This window comes from Schistocerca cancellata, chromosome 9 (assembly GCF_023864275.1).
Source record: "Schistocerca cancellata isolate TAMUIC-IGC-003103 chromosome 9, iqSchCanc2.1, whole genome shotgun sequence".
Lineage (NCBI taxonomy): Eukaryota > Metazoa > Arthropoda > Insecta > Orthoptera > Acrididae > Schistocerca > Schistocerca cancellata.
This window is the reverse complement of record NC_064634.1, coordinates 211,719,795-211,727,720: the sequence shown is the minus strand read 5'-3', so window position 1 is coordinate 211,727,720 and position 7,926 is coordinate 211,719,795. Positions and strand designations below refer to the sequence as shown.

Sequence of the window (7,926 nt, the reverse complement as noted above, 5' to 3'; positions counted from 1 at the left end):
ATGTCCGTCGGCTAACAGAACACTCGTTTCACGAATACTCGAATTTTGGTCATCAGTATGGGATCCGTACCAGGTATCACATACTGTGTATCCACAGGACAAGTGGCGTGTAATTCAAAAAGTGTCATGATCACCTCTCTATTGGGCAAAGCTTCAGAAATAACCCATATTCGGAACTCCAGGAGGGGACTCCAAGGGATTACCATGAGAAAAAGACTCAATGACAGCGAAAGGATAGCGTTTTACGACTCGGGGCGTGGTCTGTCTGAAGCCTGAATGTGATAGAAAGCACCCCGTCTTCAGGCCACGAGTGGCCTACCGGGACCATCCGACCGCCGCGTCATCCTCAGCGGAGGATGCGGATAGGAAGGGCATGGGGTCAGCACACCGCTCTCCCGGTCGTTATGATGGTATTCTTGACCGATGGCGCTACTATTCGGTCCAGTAGCTCCTCAATTGGCATCACGAGGCTGAGTGCGCCCCGAAAAATGGCAACAGCGCATGGCGGCTGGATGGTCACCCATCCAAGTGCCGGCCACGCCCAACAGCGCTTAACTTCGGTGATCTCACGGGAACCGGAGTATCCACTGCGGCAAGACCGTTGCCATGAATGTGATAGGAAAGCTACAAAATCTAAAAAGGGAAATGTAAAGGCTCAATCTAGATATAGGAGGGGTCAGTGCAGTGAAGTGGAATGAAGACAAGGATTTCTGGTCAGATGAGTATAGAGCAATATCAACATCAGCGGAAAATAGAATAACTTGCGTAGGATTCGTTATGAATGCAAAGGTAGGGCAGAGAGTGTGTTATTGTGAACATTTCAGTGGCTGGGTTGATCTTATCAGAATCGACAATAGCTGAAGAGATAGAGAACTTATATGAGGATACTTAAAGGGTAATACAGTACGTAAGAGGAGATGAAAATCTAATAGTCATGGGGGAGTGGAATGCTGTTGTAGAGGAAGGAGTAGAAGAAACTGTTACAGGAGAATGTTGTTGTTGTGGTGTTCAGTACTGAGACTGGTTTGGTGCAGCTCTCCATGCTACTCTATCCTGTGCAAGCTTCTTCATCTCCCAGTACCTACTGCAACCTACATCCTTCTGAATCTGCTTGGTGTATTCATATGGGCTTTGAATAATGAACGAGAGTGGACAAAGACTAAAAGAGTTCTCTAATGAAATACAGCTAGTATTAGCGAATACTCTGTACAATAATCCCAAGAGGAGGTATACAAGGAATAGGCCGGATGATACGGGAAGATTTCAGTTAGATTACATGATGCTCAGACAGACATTAAAAAATTAGACACTGGATTGTAAGGCGTACCCAGGAGGAGATATTGACTCAATTCACCATGTAGACTAGTCCGAAGTTCAAGAGATTAGTCAGGAAGAATCAATACACAAGGAAGTGGGGTACGAAAGTACTAAGGAAAGACGAGATAAGCTTGAAGTTCTCTAAGGCTATAGACAGAGCAATAAGGAACAGCTCAGTAGCTAGTACAGTTGAAGAGGAATGGACATCTTTAAAAACGACAATCACAGATGCTGGAAAGAAAATCATAAAATCAAAGAAAGTAAATGGGAAGAAACAATTGGTAACAGAAGAAACACTTTAGTTGATCGATGAAAGAAGGTAGTACAAAAGATTCAGTGAAATTCCATAACAAAGAAATACAGATTTCTAAGGAATGAAAGAATTAGGGAGTGCAGGGAAGCTAAGACAAAATGGCTGTATGAAAAATGTAAAAAGCGAAATGATTAATGGGAGGAGTGACTCAGCATGCAGGAAAGTCAAAACAATCTTCGGTGAAATTAAAATTCATGGTGGTGGCATTAAGAGTGTAACGGGAGTTCCACTGTTAAATGCAGAGGAGGGAGCGGATAGGTGGAAAGAATACGTCGAAGACCTCTATGAAGGGGACGATTGGTCTGATTGATAGAAGAAGAAGCAGGAGTCGATTTAGAAAAAAATAGGGGATCTAGTATTGGAATTGGATTTAAGAGAAGCCAGAAGGGATCGTTAACATTCCAGCAGAATTTCTAAAATTATTGGGTGAAGTGGCAATAAACCGACTGTCGACGTTGGTGTGTAGAATGTATGGGTCTGCCGACACACCATCTGATTTTCGGAAAAATATCGTCCACACAATTCCGTAGGTTGCAAGTGCGAGAATTATCGATAATCAGCTTGACAGCTCATGCAGCCAAGTTGCTCACATCAATAATATACAGGAGAATGGAAATGAAAATTATGTATGTTTTAGAAGACTATCAGTTTGATTTTAGGAAAGGTAAAGGCGACAGAGAGGCAATTCTGGCCTTGCGATTGATAATAAAGGCAAGGCTAGAGAAAAGTGAAGAGACACGCAGGGGATTTGTCGACCAGAAAAAACCGTTTGTCAATGTAAAATCGTGGAAGATGTTCGAAATTCTGAGAAAAACAAGGGTAAGCTATAAGGAGAGATGGATAATACACTAAATGTGCAAGAGCCAAGAGGGAATAATAAGATTGGACGACCAACAACGATGTGCTCAAGTTAAAAATGATGTAAGACAGGGATTTGCTATTTCGCCCCTACTGCAGAATCTGTAAATCGAAGAAGCAAAGATGGAAATAGAAAGGTTCAGGCGTGGAATTAAAATTCAAGGTGAAAGGATGTCAAAGATACTATTTGCTGATTTAAGTAATGAGATCTAGTAGAAATGAGAGCACCGAGAAACTTAACATCAGAATTGACGGCCACTAAGTAGATAAAGTTAAGGAATTCTACTATCTATAAACCGTTCATGGTAAGAATAACCCTCATGTAAACAAACAGAAACGTGATAACTGGTCAGAAGTCGTAGCACGCGTTCACTGGTGTTGTTACACTCTCGAAAGTAGGTCCTACTAATGTATTATATAGCTTATTACTAAGTTATGTTAAATGAAACTTTAAGATAATCAGAAGTATTAACATCCATTAACATTTTTCTTAATCACGCTTTAGTTACATAGCTTTAATTTCAAAAATCGTGTACAGTCACAACCTCTGCTGCGTTGTGCTCTGATTTTCGCGCTATTCATGCGCAGTATAAAAATGGCTGAGGCTGCTTTCTGTTCCGTAGTGAAATACGCGCATGGAACATGGTTAAAAAGAGTCGAAAAATATGCTGTTCTTAAGGTTTTTCATAAATTTAGGGAGATAATCGGCTTTGAAGTTTTCGCTGGCTATACACAATGCAGTGGATAAGCAAACCCAGTTTGAACGTGTAGCGTAGTCGGTGAACAATATGCCGTTATTCGTGCATAGCTATAAACCTCCCCATTATCATTTTCTTCATGTCGTTCAGTTTGAAATACGCACATTTCATAATTATAAAACTCATCATCATCTTTTATGAATAATGCACGTCTAATTATTTCTAATTACATACTGGAAGAGAAATTCCTGTTTCCATTTCAAATACAAATTCTTAATTATCGATGTTTTATGAAAGACTGTTCATAAAAGTTGATTAAATTAAGAAATGTAACAATTTAACTTTTAAGGCAATTACTCACATCCTCTTATTTGGACTATATACATCGTTTTATACTACAGAGGTTGATAAGTATTTTAGAAACATAAAAAAAAATTATTTTCACAGCATCGAGAACATCATACAAATGCTGCATTTTGTTTTATATTTGCTACTGTACCGTTTCAATATGAACCCAACAGAACTGATCTGGAGCCAAACTGCGTATTTGGCCCGACAAGTAACAAGACTGTTAAGCTGCCAGACGTACTGCAACTAACGCTCGCAGCTTTCCCACACGGCACTGCAGAACGTTGGCGGGGTATAGAACGGCTCGTCATAACATACGAATAGAAAATGCTGCGCTTGATTGGCTTCGTAGATTCTGTTGTTGACAGGCTAGTTATCAACGTAGCAGGCGCCACTTCCAGAACTGAAATGTATTTCTCGTATTCGGATAAGGAAGGTGCTAAGAGATTACTAGACTACTGACTGTAATGCCTTCAGTGGCTTCAGTATTTAACTGTATGGTGAAATCCTTCAGTACACTCTTACAGCTTATGCAGAAAAATTAACCTGTGGTTAAGTCAGGAATTTCCATCATTCTTGTTTTTAATTACAATAGTAAATTAATTGTAAACGATAACGTGTTGGCCGGCCCGAGTGGCCGAGCGGTTGTAGGCGCTACGTCTGGAACCGCGCGACCGCTACGGTCGCAGGTTCGAATCCTGCCTCGGGCATGGATGTGTGTCATGTCCTTAGGTTAGTTAGGTTTAAGTAGTTCTAAGTTCTAGGGGACTGATGACCTCAGAAGTTAAGTCCCATAGTGCTCACAAGGGAACCTCCCCATAGCACCCCCCTCAGATTTAGTTGTAAGTTGGCACAGTGGGTAGACCTTGAAAAACTGAAAACAGATCAATCGAGAAAACAGGAAGAAGTTGTGTGGAACTATGAAAAAATAAGCAAAATATACAAACTGAGTAGTCCATGCGCAGTATAGGCAACACTATGGCTATTGTAAACACTGGAGCGCCGTGGTCCCGTGGTTAGCGTGAGTAGCTGCCGAACGAGAGGTCCTTGGTTCAAGTCTTCCCTCGAGTGAAAAGTTTACTTATTTTTAAGTTATGATCTGTCCGTTAATTCATTGACGTCTCTGTTCACTGTAATAAGTTTAGCGTCTGTGTTTTGCGACAGCACCGCAAAACCGTGCGATTGGTAAACGAAAGGACGTGCCTCTCGAATAGGAACCGAAAACATTTGATCGCAAGGTCATCGGTCAACCGATCCCTCCACAGGAAAACACGTCTGATATATTCTATACGACAACGGTGACGGCATGTGCGTCACATGACAGCAATATGTTGTCGACCCACCTAACTTGTACACTTGTCGAATGGGTAAAAAGATCCTTCTACCTTGCCCGCATTTAGATTTTCTTGGGGATCTGATAATCACTCCCAAAAAAGTGATGAAAACATAAGAGTTTGTCACATTAACTACAACAAATGAATGCAACAGTTTCACAGTCGCACAGTTTTCCCTGTGCTCTGTCAAAATATATGTTTTTAACGTTTTCAAATTTTTCCGTGTGTAGACCATCAAATCCTGCATATGTCCAAGGAAATCTGAACATGTCCTGGAATATCGGAGAGCGAATTTGATTATGTGTGAGTGCCTGAACTTTGATAATTGTCTGAAAATCAAAAATTAAACTTTTCACTCGAGGGAAGACTTGAACCAAGCACCTCTCGTTCCGCAGCTGCTCACGCTAACCACGGGACCACGGCGCTCCTGTCTTAACTCTGGCCATTATGTTGCATATCTTGCGCATGGACTACTCAGTTTCTATATTTTGCTTATTTTTTCATAGTTCCACATAACTTCTTCCTGTTTCGTCGATTGATCTGTGTTCAGTTTTTCAAGGCCTATCCACTGTGCCAACTTATAACTAAATCTGAATGGGGTGCGATGGGGAGGTTCCCTTGTCAGAGCCATTTGAACCATTTGATAACGTGTTGCGGTTTGCGTGTAGTCGTCTAAGGAGCGTATTGTGGGAGATTTGCAGTGTATTAATTCATTCTACTTAAAAATTAAATGAAATTCGAAGCTGCATGGCTCCTCTGCTCGTCTCTTTTTACGTGTAAACTGCAGCTGGCACATCACTGCTGGCTAGTTGTACCAGCTGACCGGCTAGTGCTGCCCATGTTAAATGCGCCGGTAAAGCTGTTGTCCTGTATTGTCGCTAAGTCGATGTGCGCGTAACGCACAACACAAAACGTACCCTTATTATCGTACTTGACAGTACTCGAGACAGCTTGGCTGCAGTCCCACGTGAAACGAAAGTCCAATGAGGTTGCAGCAAACGTGGAAGAATACACAGTGCAATGTTTACATAAGATTTATTCTTATGATGAATTTTTTTATAGTAAACAAGATAACCCACGACGGACGGCTCAACGAAGACATCAGAAGCAGACTAGAACTTGCAAGAAGGGTATTTCTGGCCAAGAGCTGTCTACTAATGTCAAACGTAATTCTTAGTTTGAGGAACAAATTTCTGAGAATGTACGTCTGGAGCACAGCATGAACTGGACTGTGGGAAAACCGGAACAAAAGAGAATATAAGCGTTTTAGATGTGTTGCTACAGACGAATGTTGAAAATTAGGTGGACTGATAAGGTAAGGATTGAGCAGGTTTTGCACAGAGTCGAAGAGGAAAGGAATATATGGAAGACACTGACAAGGAGGATGGACAGAATGATAGGACATCCGTTAAGACATCAGCGAATGGCTTCCATGGTACTAGACGACAAAAATTGGAGAGGAAGACACAGATTAGAATACAGCCAGAAAATAATTGAGGACGTAGGAAGAGCAGTATGCTTCGTTAAAAGGTCATTTACTAAATGCGAAAACGTCACGGAGACGCCCAGCCAACTCGAATGCCAGACGCTGCAAAAGAGGCGCTCTGCATCGCGTTACGGTCTACTTTCAAGGTTCCGGGTGCCTCCATTCCTAGAAGCGGCAAGAAATAATTGCTTCCTCCTACGTAAATCTCACGAAAAGACCATGAAGATAAAATTAACAGCCATCGTTCTTCCCGCGGACCATACGCGACTCGAACGGGAAAAAGGTGGTAGTGATACTGGACACAAAGTACCACACACCGGAGTAAAGATGTGCGTGTAGTTGAAGGTGTACATCCGCATATATATTCAGCAAATCACTGCGCAGGGCCGGCGGAGGTTATGGCCCATGGTACCAGTTTTTAATTTCTTTCTCATTACATTCAGGGAGAATGGTTATTTAAATGCCTCTGTGCGTGATTTAATTGATCTAATCTTCTTTTTCACAATCCCTAAGGGAATGATACGTTGGGGTTGTAGTATATTCACAGAGTCACAATCTGAAGCCGATTCGATGTACGTAGGCTTTCTCGGGATGGTTCACGTCTATCTTTTTTGCTTCGTTATACCTAGCTCCAGTTTTCCATTCGTAGACATCGGCAAAAAATTGGAAGCCTTCCATCAAACAGCTTTGTCATCCCCTCGCTGAATACGTATGGAAGTAGCAGCAAGTGCTCCATTCTGCTACATGAGCAAGGTATGGAGGCGACATCTGCGTTAACGAAGTGTACTGTTGCCACAGAAACTATCTTGGGCAAAATACGGTATGAATATGACATTATGACGAAAGTATCGTGTACAGTCGCAGGGCATGGATCAGACCTCTCTTCTTAGGTTGAATAGCGGAACACGAAGAATAGAGAACTTACGTGCTTCTTCTCGTTAATTACCAAATCGTCTTTTTTTCTTGTCTTTTCTTGGTCCATTGTTGAGCAGCCTCTGTGCACGTGATCTTGAATATGGCCTGCCTCGTCATCCCATATATGCCATCCTGCATCTACTTTTGTTAGAGGCTAAATCTTCTCTGACGCTTCCTGGCGACGCTAAACGTCGTTTCATAAAGAGTTATGTCCATGAGGGGATAAGGGTGCAGGCATCTGCCATGTGCATAAGGAATGTATGTTGCCTATAACCCAGTCCTCTGCTCCATGTGAAAGGAGGCACACGAGGAAATGATCCGCTCCTAAGTATTCTCCGCTTAGACAAAATAATTCTTAAGGTTTTCTTTTTGATGGTCACCCTAATGGGGTTGTTAGCATGCGAAAGCAGCACGTCTGGTTAGTAGCCACTACTATTTGGGTGAAATTTCGTCGTACCAGATCCGGCAAATTCAATATACGCATATATAGTAGAAAGTAACTGACTAAGGAACTTCACCGACATTTATCGGGAGGAATGTGTTTGTATCATGGCTAAAAATATCTTAATATTTCTAATGATTTCTGTTGTCCGAAGTACGTTTCTGACGTTAAGTAGATCGAGGTGGGAAACAACAAAAATTCTGCGATTGAAAAAT

At 41.9% G+C, this 7,926-nt stretch overlaps 1 non-coding gene and 1 pseudogene across 1 annotated transcript; one reads left to right on the top strand and one right to left on the bottom strand.

Annotated features, from left to right (window-relative positions):
- Nucleotides 1–489: 489 nt before the first annotated feature.
- On the bottom strand, nt 490–606 carry LOC126102533 (5S ribosomal RNA; annotated as a pseudogene).
- Nucleotides 607–4,161: 3,555 nt separating this feature from the next.
- On the top strand, nt 4,162–4,244 carry Trnas-gga (transfer RNA serine (anticodon GGA)). Its single transcript is given in 2 exon segments — nt 4,162–4,200; nt 4,213–4,244. It is a non-coding gene; the product is annotated as a tRNA-Ser (tRNA).
- The last annotated feature ends 3,682 nt before the right edge of the window (nt 4,245–7,926 follow it).